The 25,260-nt window shown below is 38.3% G+C and overlaps 1 protein-coding gene across 9 annotated transcripts in view; it reads left to right on the top strand.

The window, feature by feature from the left end:
• The window catches only part of LOC122559093 (contactin-4-like), a 2,514,776-nt gene that overhangs the window by 680,535 nt on the left and 1,808,981 nt on the right, over positions 1–25,260 (top strand). For all 9 annotated transcript variants that reach the window (XM_087994461.1, XM_087994471.1, XM_087994472.1 and 6 more), the window contains one exon: positions 8,311–8,393. The gene's annotated coding sequence lies outside the window, so the exon portion shown is untranslated. The remainder of the gene's footprint in view (positions 1–8,310; positions 8,394–25,260) is intronic.

The raw sequence follows: 25,260 nt of genomic DNA, 5'->3' as shown, positions 1-25,260 counted from the left end.
GTCTGAGGGAGTGTTGCTGAGCAAAGAGACCTTGGAGTGCAGGTTCATAGCTCCTTGAAAGTGGAGTAGCAGGTAGATAGGATAGTGAAGAAGGCATTTGGTATGCTTTCTTTTATTGGTCATAGTATTGAGTATAGGAGTTAGGAGGTCATGTTGCGACTGTAAGGACATTAGTTAGGCCACTGTTGGAATATTGTGTGCAATTCTGGTCTCTTTCCTGTTGGAAAGATGTTGTGAAACTTGAAAGGGTTCAGAAAAGATTTACAAGGATGTTGCCAGGGTTGGAGGATATGAGCTGTAAGGTGAGGCTGAACAGGCTGGGGCTGTTTTCCCTGGAGTGTCGGAGGCTGAGGGGTGACCTTTTAGAGGTTTACAAAATTATGTGGGATATGGATAGGATAAATAGACAAAGTCTTTTCCCTGGGGTTGGGGAGTCCAGAACTAGAGGGCATAGGTTTAGGGTGAGAGGGGAAAGATATAAAAGAGACCGAAGGGGCAACCTTTTCACAGAGAGGGTGGTACGTGTTTGGAATGAGCTGCCAGAGGAAGTGGTGGAGGCTGGTACAATTGCAACATTTAAAAGACATTTGGATGCGTATATGAATAGGAAGTGTTTGGAGAGATATCGGCTGGGTACTGGCAGTGGGCCTAGATTGGGTTGGGATATCTGGTTGGCATGGACAGGTTGGACCGAAGGGTCTGTTTCCATGCTGTACATCTCTATGACTCTATGATTCTATCTGAACGACAAGCCATAAAAGTAGGGTTTCTTCAAGCATTGAGTTCACGTTGGCCCTGAAGCCTTCTGCTCAATCTCGTCAAGATTGAGCATAAAGCCCAACATGCTGTGACACCAGTGTCCTATAATGACCACAGAGAAACAGAATACATTAGTAATACCTCACTTAATTGATCATGGCACATAACTAACCTGCAAATAGTTGTTGGAAAAATAACTTCAGTTCTACAGCAGAATAAGTCAGCTGTGAATTGGGGATTGAACCCAAAGACTTCTGACTTGAACCAAAGATGCCATTACTGATTCATCCGACAGTTATTTTCATTAATGTACGAATTAATGAAAGTCAGGGTTGAAAAGCATAAGATTAAGTTCTGTACTTATTTGAAGACCATTGCAATTAATATTTTTAATGCCCTCTTGAGCACTACAGGCCATATTAGACATTAGATACGAGACATTACAAGCTATTATATAGTATACCGACAAGGTATGTTTTTAATCAGGCATTATTCATTCTAATTCTGTTTGTTACACAGCAAGGTCAATCCTATAACAATGTGGTGCAGGGAGCATCTGATTTCTACAATGTTATTTCTTTAAATTATGTTTAGTTATCACTCTATGTAGCCATTATTATTCTCAAAGCCATTTAAAGCAGATAAGACACACAGAACTGAAAATTTTTAAATCTGAAAATACTCTCAATTTTTGAATTTACTGATTAAAATATTCATTCAAGGATAAGGTTGCACAAAGGAAACAATTGAATAAATTATTTATATTTCTGGAAATTAAAATAATTGTCTCATTATCTTGAAAAATGTCTTATGTTGGTAGATTGCTGAGATGATGGAAGAACATAAAATGATAACCTTGCACTAATATAAAAATTAATCAATTTCTTATCAGTCTGCCACTAGGTGGTGATGACAAGCTTGCACAGAACTCATATTTTATCTATCCACACAAAGGTGTTGTGGAATTTTAAGAGGCAGGATTTGAAGAGCAACAAGAAGTATTCCTTTTTGACATAGTGCTAACAACACTGTAATGGGAAATACTGACTGTCAGCATTCAAAATTGAGGAGTATGTGATGCACCGACTCAATCGATAAATTATTCTTTATTAAAAATGTTAAGGATTAGATAAGGATGGAGAATGAAAATATTAGATATAATGGAGCTGTTAATTATTTAATTGCATAATTGTTTGGAGGGGCTGAATAGCCTATTCCTGTTCCTGTTTTTTTATTCAGTTTTCCAAATTCGAAGAAATTGTAAATGTTTTATTTTCCTTAGATTTGTATGCAAAAAAAATGCAGTTTTGGTTTTTTGTTTTAAACCTTTAGTTCAGCCTTATATGCAGCACGAAAGATTGGTTTGATAGGTGTTAGAAATCTATTTCAAATTAATTCAACATTAATTTGTATTTACGTTGCACTTTTACGATAAATTGTCCTAAAACACTTCACAGACACTGGTCATTAAAAAGTACTGATAGGGATAAGTGAGTGGGCAAAGATGTGAGAAATTGAGTATAATGTGGAGAAATGTGAAATTGCCCATTTTGCAAGCAAGAATGAAAAAGAAGCATATTATCTAAATGGTCAGAGCCAACAAAGCTCTAAGATATAAAAGGATCTGAGTGTCCTTGTGCATGAATCACAAAAGGTTAATATGCAGGTACAGCAAGTCATTCAGAAAGGATATGTGAGGAATTGAACACAACAATTAAGGAGACTATGCTTCACTTATACAGGAAACTGGTGAAAATGCAATAGGAGTGTTGCGCACAATATTGGTCACCTTACTTAAAGATTGATGTAAAAGCATTGTCGCAGTTCAGAGAAAATTTATCAGATTAATGCCTGGAATGGATGGGTTGCATTCTGAGGAAAGGTTGAATGGGCAAAGTTTGCATCCACTGGAGTTAAGAGTAAGGTGCAACACAATTGAAATAACATCATGAGTGATCTTGACAGCGTAGTTGTAAAGGGGATGTTTCCTCACATGCAGATAGAACTAGGTGGTTACTCTTTAAAATTCAGGGGTTGCCCATTTAAAACAGAGATAAGGCTTTTTTTTTCTCTTTCAGTGAGGCACTTCTGTCTTTGAAATTTTCTTCCTGAAAAGTTAGTAAAAGCAAAGTTCTTGAACATTTTGAAGTCAGAGCTAGATAGATGATGTAGCAAGGAGTTGGAAGATTATCAAGGTTAGTCAGGAATGTGAATTTGAGGTTACAATCAGATCAGCTATGATCATATTGGATGGAGGAGCCAAATTGCTTACTCTTGATACTGACTTATATGCTTGCATATTATGTGAAATGTAACACTGAGCCACATGAGTTAATAAGGTCGAAGACAGGAAGCTTGATCAAAAAGGATGATGGTAAGTAGTGATTTGAAGGTGAAGAGAGAGGCAGAGATGTTAAATCAGGAAATTCCACAGTTTAGTCCTTGACATTTTGAAGGAACATTTACCATAGTTGAAGTGATTAAAATTCAGGAGGCCCTGAAATTCAGGATTGAAAATACCAAACATAAGGAGTGGCAAGATCACAGAATTTGAAATTAAGTTGTATGCCTTAGAATAGAGATTTTGCATCAGCAGAAGGCAATGCAGGTCAGTAAGTATTGGGTGATTAGTTAGCGGTGCTTAGTGATTAATGATGTGAGCACCAGAGTTTTTGATTACTTGACTTCACAGAGGATAACATGTGCAAGGCTCACCAAACAAGAATACACAATGGTGAAGATTTCAGCAGCAGATGGGCTTCAGGATGGGTAAAGTTGAGGATATGTTACAAAAGTGGGTTTACACAGACTTGATCATGGTATGGATATGTGGTTAGACACTCACTTCAGGATCAAATATTGTGTCACAGTTAAAAACAGTCAGGTTTAGCCAAATTAATTTCCAGGGAAAGGGATAGAGTTTGTGACTAGAAAAAGGTGTTTGTGAAAACAATCAAATACATTAGTTTCAGTCTTGCCAACTTTGAAGTAGACAAGAGAACATCTACAAGCACTTTCTCTATACCTACTGAGTATAGGGCTTCTAAAAAACAGTCTGATTATTTGAAAACAGCTATGGGACCAAAAGAGTTGATGGTGAGTTGGAGCTGAAAGTCATCCGTGTAGATATGAAAATAACTGGTATGTTTTTTTGGTTGATATCACCAAGACAAAACATTTAAGTGACAGATAGATGAGAAATCAAAGATTCATTTCCTGGGCAATGTGAGAGGTAGATGGGATTGGGAAGAACAGCCATTGAAACAGATATTACTCCGATCTATGCTTTAATAGATAATGTTAAAAACCACACGACACCAGGTTATAGTTCAACAGGTTTATTTGGAAGTACAAGATTTCAGAGCGCTGCTCCTTCATTAGATAGCTAGTGCAGTAGGATCATCAGAAACAGGATCTATAGCAAAAGATCATAGTGTCATACACTGATGCCATATTTTGGACAAGATCATACATTATCTCGGGAATGTCACTTGAAAGAAGTTCTGGGATTTACATCATAATGAATCAAAACCTGGAACCCATTCTACAAAATGAAAAACTTAATAGCAATCTAGGTTTGTTCAATATATCACATCAGTGTATTACACAATGATAGTTTGCTATAAATTCTGTATCCTATGATCCTACTGCTCCAGCTACCTGATGAAGGAGCAGTGCTCTGAAAGGTTGTACTTTCAAATAAGGCTGTTGGACTATAACCTGGTGCCGTGTGATTTTTAACTTTGTCCACCCCAGTCCAGCACTAGCACCTCCACAATATAAACAGATAATGGAACTTACCATTATCCGTAATGGGCAAAACTCAGAAGCCATTTTGAAATGAAATAAACAGGTGTGAATATCAATTACAGCCATTTCTTTAAGAAAAATAAACACTCTTATTCAAGACACGAGGCCTTCCAAAACATTTACAATGTCTCAATTACTTAGTCATTTATAAAAACAAACATACCATATTCATAACATCATATTAAAGACAACTCATCCTTTAATAACCTCAGACCTCTTAATCTGCAAAGTTAGCATCTCCTGAGATTACGAAAGGTTGTGAAGAACAGCCAAGTATTAAAAGTGGCATAATGATTACCCTTGGAGTAATGTCAACAAAAATTTCATTGGAATTGCTGGAATAGATTCTTATTACCTCTCAATGACATTGACAGGCTTTGTAGTTGTTTTCAAAAGCCCAAGAGATTTAAATAATTCCATATCATGATAGATCCACAGACTTTATCTGCTGTTCAACATTATTTCCAAATCCTTTATCAATTCCTCATAAAGTCACTGTGATTAAGGCCCCTTGTAGTTAATGTTTGAGTGGCATTGGAGAACAGTGTCGTGGTCTGCTTTGTCAAAGGCTGCAGATAAATCATAATGGATGAAGCTTTACATTTTAGCTTTGTCACAGGAACATATTGTTATTGTATGACAAGTATCACAGCTGTCATGTAGGAAGTGGGTAATGTTGGGCAGATGTGGGGGATTGTGAATAGACCGATCCAAAACTTGAGCTCTGAATTAGTGAGGGGCAGATTTGGTGATATCAGGCAAGACTTTGGAAAGCAACAACAGGTTGTAAAATGATTGCAAAGATGTGGGTTTCAAGATTGGCTTATTCAGGAGAGGGTCAGCACCTGAAAAGAGGAAATCATGAACAATAACAGACAACATGGGAGCCTGGAAGGAAAGTTAGGTAGATAGTCAGTTGATGAGTGGAAATAAGGTCAAGACAACAGGTGTTGGGTCTCATAGATGAGAAGCTCAAGAGAGGACATGAAAGGAGATAAAAAAAAAAGAAACCATAAAACAGTATAATTTCATCACTGGGGACCTTCACAGTAAGTCTGACCTGCTGCAGTAGGGGAAGGGAAGAATGTGGCAAAGACAGTTCTGAGATTATATAAGTCAAATTTACAGAGAAGTCTTGTCCCGCTCATTTGAGGTGAGGGTGGAAAAGGTGGAACTGACTTTATCAAAGATATCTTCTGTGTTTTTTTTTTATTTTGTCTTTGAATTCCAACGTAAGCTGAGAATATTGAACAGTTATGACAGACAACTAGGGCCCAATAACATTTTAGATATCAGCTGTGCTCATTTGGTAGTGCTCATGTTTCTGAGTCAGAAGGTTGTTGATTTCAGGACCTGAGCTCAAAATGAAAGCTGACATCTCGGCGCAGTCTGAAGGTATTTTTCATTTCTGCTGCATGGCCTAATCAAACCATTTCTGACCTTTTGGAATGGACAACAAATTTTCACAGCACTGTTTCAAATAAGAATGGATCTTGATTCATCTGTTTCTTTTCATTACTTGTCCATCAAATAGCACAGCACAGATTTCTCATCAGGTCATCATCATTCTTCTGTTTGTGGATGCTTGCTGTGTACAAGCCACAGCCACTGACTTCAGCCAGAATTTATGCACAGTCACAGAGAGCTTCTAAAGTAGTGGTTAGGACACTGAACAAGAGGTCCTGACCCCATTTCCAACCGGTTACTTTTGTGGGTAGGGAAGAGAGATAAGTTGTAATTCACACAGGTAAGAAACCATCATTTGAAGTTGTGCTGTGTTTCAACAGACCCCAATTTCACTGAAGCAAGGGCCTTAATCACAGTGACTTTATGAGGAATTGATAAAGGATTTGGAAATAATGTTGAACAGCAGATAAAGTCTGTGGATCTATCATGATATGGAATTATTTAAATCTCTTGGGCTTTTGAAAACAACTACAAAGCCTGTCAATGTCATTGAGAGGTAATAAGAATCTATTTCAGCAATTCCAATGAAATTTTTGTTGACATTACTCCAAGGGTAATCATTATGCCACTTTTAATACTTGGCTGTTCTTCACAACCTTTCGTAATCTCAGGAGATGCTAACTTTGCAGATTAAGAGGTCTGAGGTTATTAAAGGATGAGTTGTCTTTAACATGATGTTATGAATATGGTATGTTTGTTTTTATAAATGACTAAGTAATTGAGACATTGTAAATGTTTTGGAAGGCCTCGTGTCTTGAATAAGAGTGTTTATTTTTCTTAAAGAAATGGCTGTAATTGATATTCACACCTGTTTATTTCATTTCAAAATGGCTTCTGAGTTTTGCCCATTACGGATAATGGTAAGTTCCTTGTGGATAATGTAAGGCCAGAGTGTGGGTTGGAATGAATTGTTATTAAATTGGAATGGGGGATATAAGGGACCATGGTGGTGGGTGAGTAGTAAGGGTTTACATGGAGGTATAAGGTCAATTTGAGGATATAGTATTTGGTTGACCAGGTGAGAGTTGCTACATGTGTTTTTTTTTGGTAGCATTTAAGTACCAGCCAAGTTTCTTGTGTGCAGAACTGAAGAGATGAAAGTGCTCTGGTTCTGCATTAGATTTGCAAACCAACGATTAGAAGGCAGTGAACTCAGTGGTAAGAGAGGATAAAGAATTTAATTGGAGGTAAAGATAACTGGGATAAGATCTTCCTTAGTGCAGAAGGAAGGAAATGAAGTTATTCAATGAGAAAATTTTCTTGGTTCTTGGGTGAGCAATGAAGTTGAGAGTTCTAAATAAGCAGAGAAAGAAGTAGAACATGATGAGATAGGCTAAGATGTGATTTGGTGATACAGACACATAGTTACTCTCATAGTTGGGGAGGGACGTAGAAAGTGGAGGAGGTTTAATTTAGCAGTCGGGTTTCATCACCCCTCAGCCATGTTTCCATCAATCCCATTCTGTTGACACAAGCAACCACCAAAATGGCAAGTGTCTTATTCACAGGCAAACAGATATTGTAGAATGAGATGTGGAAAAAGGTGGTGAGTTTAAATCTAAATTAACTTCTTTATAAGTGCAAGGTGAGAAAAAAAGTTAACAATGTTCCCCAAATGATGTGGCCTTCTCCTTTCAACAATTTTTCACTTGAAATTGTAGATGACTAATTGAGTGTTTGGCCTGTGACATTGCTGTTAAACAGTACATATGCTTGGGGGCAGTTACCACAACAGCTAAGATTAGAGGATCAGCCAGTCCAATTGTAGAATAACACTGGGCATCAATGTTTCTAAGCTGAAGTATGATTTATCAAGATTAAAAACACAGGAAATGTGCATGGTCTTTGAACTGAAATGATTGTAATTTGGTAATATACTAGTTCAATTTTTATTCTGTAATATCAGTTTTGGCATTGACTTTGGCAAGCTTGATCTGTCATTTGTTGTCAGAAAAGCACAAGATCTTGTCGCAGCATCTGGCAATCAGTTCTCATTTCTTGTGCTCTGAGGCATTTTCTGATGACTAAAGTTGTTCACTGCCAGCTTATTGCCACAGAGCCCTCTAGTGATCGAGCAAAAGGAAGAAAAGATAAATATTTTTAAAAAGGATGAACTCTCCTGAGGCATCAGAGGAAGTACCTGCATTGCTGAGACTCGTAAATGACCTTCAAACCACATTCTCTAATAAAATGTAAAAATTAAACAAGAGACAACTTATAATCTATATTTCTATTTTTTTTAGTAAAATACGTCTTTTTGTTCTTTCATTACAGTGAAGAGCCCAGAGTACCACACTAATACAGAACTGCTTTGCCTTTCGATAAGCAATTTGCCACCTCTACCTGAGAGGAGTGGGGTAAGAACTGCCTTTGCAAACTATAATTGTAATGAAAAGCTTGTAATTATGAAGCTTATCAAGAATTGTTTAAAGACAGCTGAGAATTGTTTGTAGAAATGAAGTGTGGTAATAATTTCCACTAAGATTGCACAGCAACATACTTAAATGCGGCATTATAGCAAATAAAACAATCTGGTTATTATTGTATTACTATTGGTGCAAGGCTACTGAATCAATTTTAATGCAGCATTTTGTGACTAATTTGTAGTTCAGATTTTATTTTTTTTTACTGTAAAGACCTTTAAGGTTCACAATGCAATGAAAAACATTTTATAAATCTTGCTTTATCCCATCACTTTTCCAAATCTCATTAAGCCCCAGAAAGTGTGTAACTATATTGAAATACAAGGTTGTAATTTTTTTTTAGAATATATGTTAAATTACACTTGTCCTTGTCAAGAAGAAAGGAAAAACGTTAGGCCCAAAACATGTCCAAGTGCTGTTGCATTGCTGCGATGCCCATTGTCCATCTGAAAAATGCAACTTGGTAAAGTGACAAAACAAGTGGACCGTGGTTTCGCATCAGGCTCTCGTGGCATATTAATAGTATCTCTACTGCTGAGTCAGAAAACCTGGGCTCAAGTCCAACCTGTTCCAGAGGTGCATGGAAATGTACATATGTATTTGCATGGAAGCGTGCTTGCATGGAAATGTAGATGTGTACTTGCATGGAAACAGGGTAACATACGTGAAATACAGGAGCTCGAATGGACCATTTAGCCCTTCGAGCCTGCTCCGCCATTCAGTCTAATGATGACCAATCATCTGAGTTAGTACCTTGTTCCGTCGGCTTCCCAGATATGGAAACAAAACATATGGCACAATATATCTGGGTAGGTTGATTTAAAAATATTGACGATGCTTTACAGTGTGACTTTTTTCTCATTTTCAAAGGAGCAAAAAAATTAAAAGTGTTTGTGGATTTTTATTTATTTTAGTGAGAAACTTCTTTATATTTAATATTATCTCCTTCACTTCTATTGTTTGAAGCCCCTCAGCCTTCATTCAGTATTTTTTCATTTGGTGCTCTGACTGGCACTGAGAGTTTCTGCTTTGAAGTAAACTCACTTCATATCATTTTGCCTCACAGTAACCTGGCATTGCTTTCTGCATGGAGGTCCTGTTATGATAGAGATTAATGATAAACAGTGAAGCAAGCAACTATAAATGAGCATCATAAAGAGGTTATGTACAATGCTTCATGTTTTGAAGTGATTTAATTTCAAATACATGTGCTCCCAGTTTTCCTTGTCTGTACATTCAGATGACAGGTGCAATCAAGTCTGACAATTCCAGACACACAACAGTTGCATTTTCCTTTTGCAAAAGTGCCAAGTTTTAACTGTACTTTAATTACGATATAGTGAAGATGTGTTGCCAGAGAACTGAACATAAGTATATGTGCATTCATTTCAAATTAAACTATTTGTCACAATTTCTGTATCTCCCTTTCTCCATAAAATTGTTTGGAATAGATTGTAAATTATCTTAGCATTTTGCATGAAGATAATTTCCAGAAATAGAACTTTTGCTGAAATTTCTCAGATATTAAATGCAGTGTATTTGCTACATTTTACATACTTCATGCTTTTGCTGAAATTTTCAATCAGTGCTGATCCTTGCTGTTGTTCTGGGACTCATGAACAATAATTCAAAATTAAGACAGATGAAACGTGGAAAGCATTCAGTTACCAGAAAACTGTTAAATTAATATCATGTTATTCCTTGAAGCATCATGCCATAGTTGTCTGATATATTTTTGGGTGGAAAAAGAGCACATAAAATCTTTGCCATTAAAATTTCACCCCATCGATCACTTTATGTTGGAATGGCAATGCATAATGGTAATATCACTGCATTAGTAATTCAGAAACTCAGGTAATAGTTTTGGGAATATTGGTGCAAATATTAGTATTTGATTTCAATAAAACAAAAGCTAGCCTTATGATGACCAAGAAACTATTGTTGATTTTTGTGAAACTACATTTGTCTCACTTGGTCCTTTTAGAGAAGGGAATTTGCTATCATTACTTGGTTCACCCTACATGTGACTCCAGATTCACAGCAATGTACAAAAGCAATCCTTAACTGCTCCGTGGGTGATTCGAGCTGAATAATAAACACTAGCATTGCGAAGAATGACCACTTCCTATGATCAACCTATCCGAAAGAAGTTGTTTGAAAACGAATAATAATAATATATTATGTCATATGGAGCATCATTTTATGGAATCCTATGTGTTTGTTGAATTGTAAAGTAATCCAAAATCATAGGCGACATTTGGCCTATCATGAATATGAGAGATTTTTGGAAGACTTATTTAGATTCCTCTAACTAAATGCCTTGCAACTTTCCTTTTCAAATTGGGTTGTATTCAATCTGAGGGCACAGAACCATCCAGCTCAGTAGAACTCATTTTCAGTCCATACAAGTGTATATTAAGCTTAGTTACCTTGGGCTATCATCAAGTTTCTCTCTTACCAACTTAATTTTTTCCTTTTCTCCTCCCTTTTTCTTAGTGCTCTGCCATGTTTATACCAATGCTATTTTTGATAGGTCGTTCAATTTCTCACCACTCTAAGAGAATATCTTTCTCTTAAATTATTCATTGGACTTATTAATGACTCGTTTATATCCTAAGATTTAGATTCCATTACATGTACACTGTGAATCACCTTCACTTTTTTTAAAAAGTGCAGTGAGATGATTTCTCAATAGTTTTTTGTTCTAGTAAGAGTCTCCATACTGGTCAGCCATTCTCACTTCTGAAATTACCCTTGTAAATCTTTTTCCATAACTGGTGTGGAGATCAGAACTGTGCTCAATACCCCAAATGTAGTATAACTTAAGTTCAATAGAAACTTAATTTGACTGATGTGCTCTTGAATCATATTGGTCAAGAAACTAAACCCTTTATTTTGATTGCATAATTCTTGTTTTGTTAATCTACTTGTTGTGGATTGTGATTCTGTATCTTAAAATCCCTTTGTACCTGTGATTATATGCAGTCTTTTATAGTCACTGGAGTCTTGCCACTGGGATGGAAAGGGGAGTTAATCTCCTTCAGCCAGTGGAGGGGAATCCAGGCCTGGAATTCAGGCAGTGGCAAACTGAATGACCTCTCACTGTGCTGCAGTTCCTTTTAAGATGTGTGCCTGTCCTCAAGTGCTGCTGGCCCAGTCAAAGTGCTTGCTGCTCAGCAGCCTGAGGACTGCCACTGCTCACAGTGGTTAGCAATGAAGCTGCAACTTCAGGGTAAGCCCCACCGATGGCTGGGCATCCTGAAGAGGGGTAAATATGGTCTGGGAAGTGCCAGACCTGTCAAGCAGGCTGCACCAACTATCAGATGTTTTTACAAGATCTGCTTCATCAGTGATCTTCCCTTCATTATAAGATATTCACTGGCAATTGCATCATGTTCAGCACCATTCATTATTCCTCAAAAGCTCAAGTCAATCACATCCATATGCAGCAAGCTCCAGATAACATTTAGGGTTGGGCTGATAATAAACATGTTACATGGGTGCAACAAAAGTGCCAATGGCTGCCTCCACAAAATCTACCTTGCCTTGACTTTCAATGTCACATCTCTCTTTGAATCTCCCAATATCAATATTTTTGGGTTCCAACTGACCAGAAGCTGAAAAACAGATTAACCATAAAAATCCTACTACCAGAAGAACACACCAGAGGCTAGGAAATCTGCAACAGTAAGTTACCTCCATTTTTCCAAAGCCTGTCTACTGAAAGCAATATATGCTGGCCAAGCCAGGATTCCTATCTCCAATGAATGAGTTTTTAAAAAATCGACAAAGCACAAGACAGGAGTGTATTATTGTCCTCTCCAATTGCCTGAATGAATACAGTTTCAACAGTACTCAATGAATCAACATTATTCAGGACAAAGAATGATTTATTCTCTATCCTTCAATTTCAATGCACAATTTCTCTATCACCAATACACAGTGAAAATAGTATGTATCTTCAGCAAAATGCATCAAAATTCCTCAAGTCTTGTTAGCAGCACCTACCAAACATCTGATCTCAACCAAACAGAAGGACACGTGCAGCAGATGTAAGTGAGCACCACAGTCTACAGGATTTTTTTTGGAAAGCAAAATACTATTCAGATAAGGAACTATGTCACTGTTTCTTCACTGTGGCTGAATCAAAATCCTGGAACTCCATCCGTAATCATACTCTGGGCATGCCTATGTGCTAGGGACTACAGTAATCTAACCATACAGCCCACCACCACCTCGTCAAAACAACTATGGGTGGACAATAAATGTTGATATAGCCATTAAGGCCCAAATTCCATGAAAGATCAAAAACAAATCTATATGCACCAACCTACACTTAGCTGCATGAAATTAGTTCACCATTTACATTCCTATTCTTCAAATTGACTCATGCTTTCTTGAAATGTTGTCCCAGTCTTCCCCAATGCTATTGTTCCAATATTTGGTCATCCACACATTTTAGTTTGTACTTCAGAGGCTAAAGTATTAATACAAATGATTGGACAGTTGTGATCCTAGCACCAATCCATGTGGAATGTTACTTTTCTACCTTCTGCCAATTTCTGTAACTTTCGTTCAGCTCTAATGCCTCTCTTAGTATTTGCATTCGGTTTACTATCCTTTCTGCTTCTTTTGTTCTGGCTCCACTTGCTCTGATCTTTTATTTGATGCCTTATCAAAGTTCTGTTTATATGGCAATCAATTTCTTCACATTTGTGCAAATTAACTTGTACCAGGAATCTTTCAGGCAATACAGTCCAGATAACAAACAGTTTATTGGCACCTGGAAAGTTTTGTATTTGATTGCCAGAAGTCCTTGGACTTTCAGGTGTGTGCTTCGGGAGAGGTCATCCATAATTTGTCTGCAATTTAAGCTAACAATATTCTGAAGATACTGCTGTATCTTTTGAATGATCTGGAATTTAGCTATCCATTTCTTATCTTGGTCTAAAAAGCTACTTTGTTTGTTGTAGCTTTTTTTGTAATTGGCTTCAAGAATCCTAACGTTTGTCAGTTTTCTTTAGTCACTATCAATTTGGCATCCAGTAACTGGAGATGCTAATCTCATCACAGAGGAGAAGGCATGACTGATGGTTATTGTTCCACAAACACAGGCAACGTGGTAGCTTTGTCTGTCGCCCATTTAGATTGTGTAAATATTACTTTGCACAAATCTTAAAGATGTGAAATGTTCTAATTTTTTATAACTTGCAATGTTTTCAGTTTAAATTTTATTTTGAATTGTAGACAGTACAACAAAGATGCTGCACAAAAGCTTCTGATGTAAGGTAAGAACTCATGGAGCTTGGCATTGTACATTAGCATTGATAGAGGACATTTGGAAAGTCAGAATATTTTAAAAGTTGTACAGTGAGAGTTCAGGGCTAGTGTGCTCCTCGAAGAGTAAAGAATAAGTGCAACAAGCCCAGAGGACCTTGAATGTCAAGGGATATCAAGAGTTTGATTCGGAAAAAGAAAGAAGCATATGCATTGAAACAGGGGAGGCCATTCAGAAGTGTACAGTATGTGTGGGACTTGCTTAAGAATGAAATTTGGAGGGCAATGAGGTGTCAGGAGAACAAAGACAGTCTATCTTCAAGGAAAACACCTCGCATTTTATAACTGAACCGAGAGTTAGAGAATTGCCAGGGAAGTAGTGGCACCTATTAGAGAGATCAAAAGGGCAATGTGTGCATGAAGTGAGAGAACATTTTGAGGTCTTAAATGAATATATTCACAGGAGAAAGACATTGTAGCTGAGGACTTGTTTTGGAATTGTAAGGTTCTTGAACATGTTAAGATTAATAAGGATAAAACATTAGAAGTTGTAGCAGGCATAAAGGAGCATAAATCACTAGATCATGATGAGGTGTATCCCAGGTTGCTATGGGCAGCAAGGGAGGAGATTGCTGGGGTCCTGGTAGAGATATTTAACTGGTCACAAATGAAATGCCAGATGACTGGAGAACAGCTAATGTGGTTCCTCTGTTAGGAAGGGCAGCAGGGATAAGCCAGGTACTTGCAGTCTAGTTAAACTACTGTCAGTGGTCAGGTAATTACTGGAGAAAGTTCTGAAAGACAGGATTCAACAATACTCAGAAAGGCAGGGATTGATAATCTATCGTCAGCATGGATTTGATAGAGGGAGATTGTGTTTCACTCATTTAATTGATTTTTTTTTAATAAAATGACTAAATACATTCATGAGGGTAATGCAATTGATGTGGATTACATGGACTTCAGTAAGGCCTTTGTCAGGTCCCACAGGAATGCTGGTCAAAAAGGGAAGCACTCATGGGACAGTAGGCAAGTTGGCCAACTTGGCTTGTAAATGGGGGGCAAAGGGCAATGTTGGAGGGTTGTTCATGTGATATGAAGTCTATGACCAGCATTGAACAGGGATCTGTATTGGGACACTTACTGTTTGTTATGTACATTAAAGACTTAGATTTGAACGTCGAAGGTATAATTAGTACATTTGCAACTGACACAAAAATTGGTAGTGTTGTTGCTAATGAGGAGGATGGTCTTAGGCTACACTCTAATGTTGATCAACTGGTAAAGTAGATAGAGCAATAGCAGATGAGATTTAGTCTTGGTGACTGCAAGGTGATACATTTTGGGAGATCTCATGTTGAGACAGGTAGACAGGGGGTGAAGAGAGCATAGATGATGTTTGCCTTCATTAGCCAGGGCATAGAATATAGAAGCAGCAAAGTCTTGTTACAACTTTATTAAACATTGGTTATGCCATAGATGGAATATTGTGTGTCGTTCTGGTCACCATACAATCAGAAGGGTGGATTGCACTGGAGAGAGAGCAGAACAGATTCACCAGCAGGTCAAGTCCCATTTGTGAGGAAAGACTAAATAGGTTGGGATTGTTTGCCTTGTCCAGAGGAGGCTGAGGGGGGATATGATTGAGAGGCGTAGACAGAGTAGATCATGAGAATCTTTTCCCATGGAAAACATGTCGAAGGTCAGAGGGTATAAGTTTAAATGGTTTAGAAGAGATCTGAGAAAAAGGAACTTTCACCCAGAGCATGGTAGAAATATAGAATGCGGTGCCCATAAGGATGATGGAGGAAGGTGCTCTTGCAACATTTAAGAAACATCTGGATGAGCACTTAAAATAACAGGGCATAGTAGGCTATGGACCAAGTGCAGCTAAATTGTATTATTAAAGTTTTAGTGTTTGTTGGTCAGCATAGACATAATGGACCAATAGGCCTGCTTCTATGCTGTATGATTCTATCTTCCTCATGAAGAATCTCAACTTCTCTCCTTCTAAGAGCTGGTCCAATAAACAGCAGTCAATAGCACACAATCAACCCATGTTCTACAGCATGGTCTTTGCCAAATCTGGCATATATACAGAGAATCTCCTCAACTCATATGCATGGTGTAGATCCACCAATGTTATCTTAAAGTAACCCAAACAGCTACAGCAACCTGTTCTCAGTTTCGGGATGTGGACTTTATCTTCTTCAGTCTGTCTGTACTGTATTATTGGGCTCATCAATATTTTCTGAGCTTGGATTGATCTGTGTCCTGTTTTACCTTTTCAACCAGATTTAGTCTCCCTGGAATATTTGTTTACACTCTCATGTTTTTTTTTTGCCTTGGAAACCTGGAGAGTTAGTTCACTTTCTCTGTTTCCCCTCTTCAATGTCTTTGAAAATTAGGGCCTGACAAAAAAAACTACAAGTTTTGAAACCACAGATTCCATTCGAAGATCTATTGAGGGGTAGAAGTATACTCTAGGGGGAGAACAAGCTTTTGAAGAAGATGAGATATTGAAGTAAAATTGTTTATTTACTTCAAACATTTAAAAGTTCATTTAACAACAGCTTATGTAATATTAATCAGACGAATAAATGTGATATTCATTTTCTTTGCAGAAAGCAATGAATAATCCACAGGGGATATGGCAGCAGCATAGCCTGGTAGTGTAATAGTTAATTGTTGCAGATTATTTTTGCCATATTTCATGACGGTCCCCCTTGTATCACCAATTATGAGTAACAGTTTCAGGCTGGAGAAGACCTTTGGTTCATCTGGCCTATCTATCCATGATATTCTCTTGGTGCATTTCTAAATAACCTTGACACCGTTCGACAGTAAATAAGTACCGGCTTTTGTTGTCATTTAGCATCTTATGAAAATCCCATAGGAAATGTTTCCATCACAGTTTTGAATGGTCCTAGCTTCCTCTGGTAAGCTTATGAATATTTATAATCCAAAATGAGAACATTCCTCAGGTTTCTTTGTCGGGTCACTGAACAGCCAGGAGTGGAACATCAAGCTGTTTTGTTTGCACACCCCAGAACTATACAGAGGATTCAGCTGACAGTTCTATTACCTTAAAGCAATCAGGCTGACATTTCATGACTCAGGGCACAGCAGGTTTGGAATGTATGACCTTCTTGGTCTGTAAAATTCAGTTCTATGTAAATGTGAAACCTGGGTGAAGGACCAAGTTCAAGAGTTGATGACAGCTGTGGCTTAACACTGGAAAAAAGAAACCAAGCAAAATTGTGAAGTAAAAACTGAATAACTCCAGCCTGAGAGTTTGTGTGGAAAGACTGGAAGAGGTGTGAAATTGTCTTCTGGCATGATGCATGCTGGAAAGAGATATTCTTTGCAATCTCCGTTTCAAATCAAGATTTAATATCCAAAGACAACAGTTCAAATGTACAATGCATCAGGACATTAATAACTGGTGAGAAAAGAAAATTGAAATATGAACATTGGTTAAAAGCTAAGAGGAGAGATCTGTAATAAAGTGACACCCTTTCCTTACTTTCTAACAGGAGCATGGCTGAAAATGTCCCTTTTAAATTTGGGAGTAATATTCAAGTTTTGAAGATTTTTAAGATTTGTGAAGTATTGGTTGTTTTAGAGGAACAACATGTGGCTCTTTGAGGCAGCTTTGGTAATGGAATTTATGTGGGAGTTTAATCTGCCTATTTCCACACTGTAAAGTAATCTAATCTAATCTAATCTAAAGGAAGAAATTAACCCAGAAGGAATGAAGAAATAGAAGGGCTGCCACAATTCTGATGACTGGTACTACTGAAATGGTCAGTCTGTCCTTGGGAGTAATCCCTTCCCAATGACTGGAATATTCTTGAATGCCTACACTGACTCCCACAAATGTATTTGCACACCATGGCTCCTTGGTGGAGCATGGATCTGCTGCAATCTTAACAGTGGCTACTCTTGTGATAATGCAACAGGACAGAAGGACTGCTCGCCCCCGATTGATTAGCACTTCTTAAGACCAGAACACTCTTCCTGAAGAGATTTGAATCCTCAACTGCAGGTAATAAATTTAATTGCCCAAGGATCATAAAATCTGGTACAGGCTTCTTAACTGGCCAGAGCAGGATTGCAGCTGGTCTTGCAGCTGTTGTGCGTGACCACCACCATCCTGTGAACACCAAGCTATTGAAATAAAATTTTATCTTCAAGGAATTGTGTAACCTTAATCACTTACTCTTTTGGTTTGTTATGTGCTTCAGTGTCTTTTTATTGAATATGTTCTTACATGTATTATGTTTCCAAATATATTCTTTCTCTTTTATCGATATTAAATTGCTTCTCTTTGTCTGTTCATTCCATTAAACATCCTTGTTCTTGAAAGTTTTTTTTCAGCACATCTTACTGTTTGCCTAATCATTGCAAATGTGAGGTTTTATAAGATTGTTATGGTTTAAGACTGTGTTCTTAATTTAAGATAAAATAGAGCAATGAATGGCTCGTGTATTCTGTTCTGAATGAGTGGCTCAGTTATTAGAGCTTAAAGGGGACCCATTTTGTTCCAGTCTGAAAAATATATGCAATACACAATAACAATAACAACGATCAAAGCATTGCTGGCGGTGGATACACAGTCGCAACTAAAGTGTTAAGAACTTCACATATTCTAATTTTATACATTTTAGGCTATTTAATTCCAAAATATGATAGAGTTAGAAAGTCCAGAGGATATATAATTAGCATTTCTACCTCAATACAAGGTCCAAGTGTTGCATGATGCCATGGGGTTTTGATCTGATTAGGGACAGGAAGCCATTATTGGTTGTAGGGTTTTCTGAATTTATCACTGAAAATATCATATAGTTTTGCAATGAATCTGGAAGCAACAGAGCAGGGAGATAGAGGAAGCAAGTCTCCTTTGCTCACCAAAGGTGGGAATTCATGTTCTCAAGACCATGCTCAGAAGAGTTTCAACAAATATGGAGTATTGGCCGAACCTAAGGGATAGGTTCAATTTGCCCATAAAGCTACCACAAAAGGTCATTCTCAGAATGCAAATAATCTGGCTGGAAAAGGGAAGAGGAACTCAATATAGATTTGGAATTGTTCTGGGTGAATAAGGTGTCCATGTGAGGTACAGAGTGAAGTAACCCTGGAGATTTTTGGACATTATGAAAGTTAATTGCAAAATATTTTCTATAATTTGAATGGCAATGTAGTTTATAGTTTATAAAAAATAAAATAAACAGCAGTTGTTGGAAATCAGAAACAGAAACAAAAATTGTTGGAAAAGCTCAGCAGGTCTGGCAGCATCTTTGGAGAGAAATTGATGTTAACATTTCGGGTCCAGTGCCTCTTTCTCAGATGCTGACAGACCTGCTGAGCTTTTCCAGAAATTTCTGTTTGGTAGTTTGCAGTTTGTTCATTCCAATAAAAGTCTTAAGATGTGAAATATTGTTGTATGATCCTTTCAGTTAGTCACTGAAAACCGAATCCCTATTTGAAATGTATTGGTCTCTCTGGGAATGATATCTTTGCATCTCAACAGTTTTTGATTGTTTTTGATGATGATTGCCATTAACCACCATTGTGAAGAACTCTAATCTGACATCCAAAGTTGCAAACCATCTTTATATTTCTTTTCTTTCAAAGGAAGTTTGGACACAGTTGGATGATACCATAGGGAAGGTAGATTTTGAGAGTTAAATGCTCCAGACTGGAAGCAGAGGCTAACCGGGAAGACAGTAGAGCAAAAATGGCAGGAGTTTGTAGGTATAATTGAGGACACTGTACAGAGGTTCATTCCCAAGAAAAGAAAGATTAACCGGGGAGGGATTAGACAACCTTGGCTGACAAAGGAAGTCAGGAAATGTATTAAAGAAAAAGAGAGATCCTATAAAGTGGCTAAGAACAGTGGGAAATCAGAAGATTGGGAAGGATACAAAAGCAAACAGAGGATAACAAAGAGTGTAATAAGAAAGGAGAGGATCAAATATGAAGGTAGGCTAGCCAGTAATATTAGAAATAATAGTATAAGTTTCTTTCAGTACATAAGAAACAAACGACAGGCAAAAGTAGACATTGGGCCACTTCAAACTGATGCAGGAAGCCGAGTGATGGGAGATAAGGAAATAGCAGGAGAACTTAACAAGTACTTTGCGTCAGTATTCACAGTGGAAGACATGAGTAATATCCCAAAAATTAAAGGGTGTCACGGGGCTGAGTTGAGTATGGTTGCCATTACGAAAGAGATAGTGCTAGAAAAGTTAAAAAGTCTTAAAATTGATAAATCTCCTGGCCCCGATGGGATACACCCTAGAGTTCTGAGAGAGGTGGCTGAGGAAATAGCAGAGGCATTGGTTGAGATCTTTCAAGAGTCACTGGAGTCAGGAAAGGTCCCGGATGATTGGAAGATGGCTGTTGTAACCCCCTTGTTCAAGAAAGGATCAAGGCAAAAGATGGAAAATTATAGGCCAATCAGCTTAACCTCGGTTGTTGGTAAAATTCTAGAATCCATCATTAAGGATGAGGTTTCTAAATTCTTGGAAGAGCAGAGTCTGATTAGAACAAGTCAACATGGATTTAGTAAAGGGAGGTCATGCCTGACAAACCTGTTGGAATTTTTTGAAGAGGTAACAAGTAGGTTAGACCAGGGAAACTCAGTAGATGTGGTCTATCTAGACTTTCAAAAGGCCTTTGATAAGGTGCCACACGGGAGGCTGCTGAGCAAGGTGAGGGCCCATGGTGTTCGAGGTGAGCTGCTGGGATGGATTGAGGATTGGCTGTCTAACAGAAGGCAGAGAGTTGGGATAAAAGGTTCTTTTTCAGAATGGCAGCCGGTGACGAGCGGTGTCCCCCAGGGTTCGGTGCTGGGGCCACAGCTGTTCGCATTATATATTAATGATTTGGATGAGGGAACCAGGGGCATTCTAGCGAAGTTTGCCGATGATACGAAGTTAGGTGGACAGGCAGGTAGTACTGAGGAAGTGGGGAGGCTACAGCAGGATCTAGACAGGTTGGGAGAGTGGTCCAGGAAATGGCTGATGGAATTTAACATGAGCAAGTGTGAGGTCTTGCACTTTGGCAAAAAGAATAAAAGCATAGACTACTTTCTAAATGGTGAGAAAATTAATAAAGCCAAAGCACAAAGGGATCTGGGAGTGCTAGTCGAGGATTCTCTAAAGGTAAACATGCAGGTTGAGTCCGTGATTAAGAAAGCGAATGCAATGTTGTCTCTTATTTCAAGAGGGTTGGAATATAAAAGCAGAGATGTACTACTAAGACTTTATAAAGCTCTGGTTAGGCCCCATTTGGAGTACTGTGTCCAGTTTTGGTCCCCACACCTCAGGAAGGACATACTGGCACTGGAACGTGTCCAGCGGAGATTCACACGGATGATCCCTGGAATGACAGGTCTAACATATGAGGAACGGCTGAGGATACTGGGATTGTATTCGTTGGAGTTTAGAAGATTAAGGGGAGACTTAATAGAGACGTACAAAATAATACATGACTTGGAAAAGGTGGATGTTAGGAAATTGTTTCAGTTAGACGAGGAGACTAGGACCCGTGGACACAGCCTTAGAATTAGAGAGGGTCGTTTCAGAACAGAAATGCAGAGACATTTCTTCAGCCAGACAGTGGTGGGCCTGTGGAATTCATTGCCACGGAGTGCAGTGGAAGCCGGGACGCTAAATGTCTTCAAGGCCGAGATTGATAGATTCTTGTTGTCTAGAGGAATTAAGGGCTACGGGGAGAACGCTGGTAAGTGGAACTGAAATGCACATCAGCCATGATTGAATGGCGGAGTGGACTCGATGGGCCGAATGGCCTTACTTCCACTCCTATGTCTTATGGTCTTATGGTCTTATGGACTATAAACTGGTGTAATGTGACTATTAGATTACGTGTTTATTATCAACTGCAAGGATATGCGTAATAACTGAAAACAAAGTAAAGACTAGAACACTTCAATTTGGACTCTTTAAAGCCAAGAAGTCTGGCTTTTCCATAAGAAGCCCATGAACTGTGTAATGACAATGTGTATTGCTTGGTCAATGTTGTCACACCAAAACTGGATACAACAGAGGTTCTTCATTGGTTAATTGAATTATCTGACAGAAATGATTAATGGTGAGGGCTGAAATCTAGTGTAGACTGTATTTGGGAAATTAAAACATTATTGGATTGTATAGGATTTAAAAAGAAATCTGCCATATTTCAGCCCTTAACATTATCTCAATTGTTATATTACATTTCTGTAGGTTTGTGCATTTTGATTTGAAATGATATTCCTTGGATTGGTAAAATAAATGATAAATCTCTAGCTCCTCTGACATAGGGAATTTATATGCTTTATTACAAAAGAATGAAAGGAAATATACACTTATCTTAATATATATTTTACTGCTCACTCTAACAACTTGGTATCTGGGAGACAGTTTGGAACAAAGTACTTAAATACATTATCACTATTTGATTGCCAAAGAAACAAAAGTGATTGAAATTGCATTTTTCTTTCACCTACAGCCTTCTGCTGCAGCTCAAACAGTTTTTTTGTATACTCAGCCTTCTGACAGGGCCATCAATGCTGATGCATTTATGAGAGTTTGCATCAACAAACTTACAAAGGTATTGTTTTTCCAATGTGAGATACTCTGTTCATGGGTGTGTAGTTTTAATTTGTTCACCATAAGATGGAAAGTTGTTTGCAGAGGCAATTTTCTTTCATCTTTTCAAATGGATGCTACCATCTCTACATCTTCTGTCATTCTATTAGTATGTATTTCTTTCTTTTTCACCCTCTTGTGAAAATCTGCACTGATCAAAATTGTGGAAAATTATCAATGGAGAATTTGTAATTTTTGTGAAATTGACTCAAAACATTTTTATGAACATTTAACTGTAACATCAAGACATCAGAGTATTCAATTTTGATCTATTTCTCTTCTGTAGTGAAGGGTATTTAGCTCGAAAGATTTTCTGAACAGCTTATTGCTCTGGGTAAATAGCAATAAAAAAAAAGTTTGATTCTTTTGCTTGAACAAAAGCAGAATCTTCCCATACCCTAAATGATGTGGGCAATTTTGAGTCAGTTGGGGAAATGTGGCAAGATTGGAAAAGTGAGATATTTGACATCAAGAAATAAAAGTTCAATTTTCCACCCAATGTTTTAACAGTGAAATGAGAATCTTGCCACTGAGCGTCATGGTGTTTATATGCATGCGTGACTATCTAATGCAGGGAAAATAGCTGATTAATGAGTAGGTTTGGTGAATATGTCTAGTCTTCAAAATAAAGGTAAGGTCTTCAGTTTGTGTTGAGGTCTCTAGTGTTTTTATTTCTCTCTTTTTTTCTTGAGAATAGGTTGGTGAATGAGAGATTAATACTGGTGTAAAAACAATTAGAAGAGATTATTGAGCAAGTATATAAGCGGAGTTAATTAATTAAAATATGATGATGACTGGATGTGTTTGCTGCTGCAGCCTGTGGGAGTTGCTGGAAAACAAGGTCATCCAGGGCAAACACATCTGTCGTAATTGTTTACAACTCAAGGAACTTTGGATCTGAGTTAAAGAGCTGCACTCCAAACTGCAAATTTTGCACCATATTAAAGAAGGAAACATTACCAGGACAATTTGCTACAGGAGCAATTCACACCCTTCATATCAGGTAATTCAGATATGGTCTGAGATCAGGAATAGGAGGGAGTAAGTGCAGGTGAGGTACTTATGGATACCAAGAAAATAGCATTCAAGGAGCCTTGGTCCATGTGATTGTCCAATTTATACAAGGCTCTTGCCAGCTTAAGCACTGTAAGGAACATAAGTAAATTAATCACAGCACTATGAGGGGAGCCATTTCAGTGGCAAGAGTAAAATCACAATGTAGCTGTGGCAGGAGCCAGTCTGGGGGATTGATACTGTTTGTGCCATGAGCATGAGCCCCGAAGGCTGTGTTGCACACCCGGTGTCAGCTTGAAGACATCTGCCCAGGGCAGGAAAGGAACTTGACCTGGGGGCAGCAGGATCAGTGAGATCATGCAGATTGGTTAACTCCTGAATTTGAGTGTGACAAATAGATAGATAGACATGGCCAGAGGAGCTTGCAAATAGTGTCAGATAATGACCAGAATTCTGATTCTCAGCTCAACGAGGAAAATTCAAGCCAACAATTCAGCATTAAAAAGGAAAGAAATTACAGCTACAGTTTTCATTTCATTTTTCCCACAATGCCATACCTTGAGGCTATGTAAGCCATGTTCACATTTCAGAGAATGCACTATTCTTCCTGATGAAAGGCTTACACCCCAAACGTTGACTCTTCTGCTCTTCGGATGCTGCCTGGCCTGCTGTGTTTTTTCCAGCACCACACTCTTGACTCTGACTCTCCAGCATCTGCAGTCCTCAATAAGTGTCTTGTCAGCATCCCACAAGTGATCTCCACCTGTGGGTGAGGATCTTGTGAGAGACTGTTCCTGTCGCCATTCATAACTGGCTCACAAAACCACATACCAGGCAGTAGGCAGGTCACTGCCAGGTGTTTGCAAGGCAGAAGTCCCATGCAGTGACAACTGTTGGTCAATTAGAGGCCAGAAGTTATTCTGCTCAGCAATGCCATTGGAAGATCATGGTTGCTACTGAAATAGCACAATGGAGTCCCACCATCATGCAGAACCAGGACACAGGCAAATTCTGTCGGAGGGGCAGGGTTATTATCAGGTATAGGTTTTGGGGAAGATGGGGATAGGAGAAGTCAGAAACAAAGGAAGGATGATTTCCTCCAGCGGTCACCCCACGATCTGATGTCTTTTTCCTTGATTAGACACAATGTGCTTTTAATTGAGGAACTTATCCTCTCCACCTTTACCCTTCCTTCTCCACTGCATTGATAAACATGGACTTCAAATGTTTGATTATTCTACCTGAGACCTTTTAATAGACTACAAATTGTTTTTAAAATTAAAAAAAACATGGACCTGAATGGCTGAAGTATTTACATTTAGACGTGCTTCATTAGACTCATGTGGAATAAACAAACCCATCTGCACTGAAATTATCATTTTTATCTAAAAGTAAAGGAATGGCACAATGGCTCAGTGCTTAGCATTGCTGCCTCACAGCATCAGGAACCCAGGTTTGATCCCCCCTTTGGGCGACTGTCTGTGTGGAGCTTGCATATTCTCCCCATGTCTGCATGTGTTTCTTCCGGGTGGTCCAGTTTCTTCCCACAGTGCAAAGATGTGCAGGTTTGGTGGATTGGCTCTGCTAAATTACCAGAAGTGTCCAGATATATGCAGGGTAGGTGGATTAGCCATGGGAAATGCAGGGTGATTGGGATAGGTTATGGGAGGTAGGTCTGGGTGGGATACTCTGAGAAGAGTCTGTGTGGACTTGATGGGCTGAATGGCCTGATTCCACACTGCTTTATTTAAGTTCACACTTCCATAATGATTCCACGTATTAGGAGATGCCAGGCTCATCTAATAATGTGCCCACTTGAAAGACAATGGAACTGCACTCAAGAAAATTCACTAAAC

This window comes from Chiloscyllium plagiosum, unplaced genomic scaffold, assembly GCF_037043375.1.
Source record: "Chiloscyllium plagiosum isolate Xiang-an unplaced genomic scaffold, Cpla_swu_hap1 HiC_scaffold_14, whole genome shotgun sequence".
Taxonomy (NCBI): Eukaryota; Metazoa; Chordata; class Chondrichthyes; order Orectolobiformes; family Hemiscylliidae; genus Chiloscyllium; species Chiloscyllium plagiosum.
The sequence above is the reverse complement of the archived record's forward strand: the minus strand, read 5'-3'. Positions and strand labels throughout refer to the sequence as shown.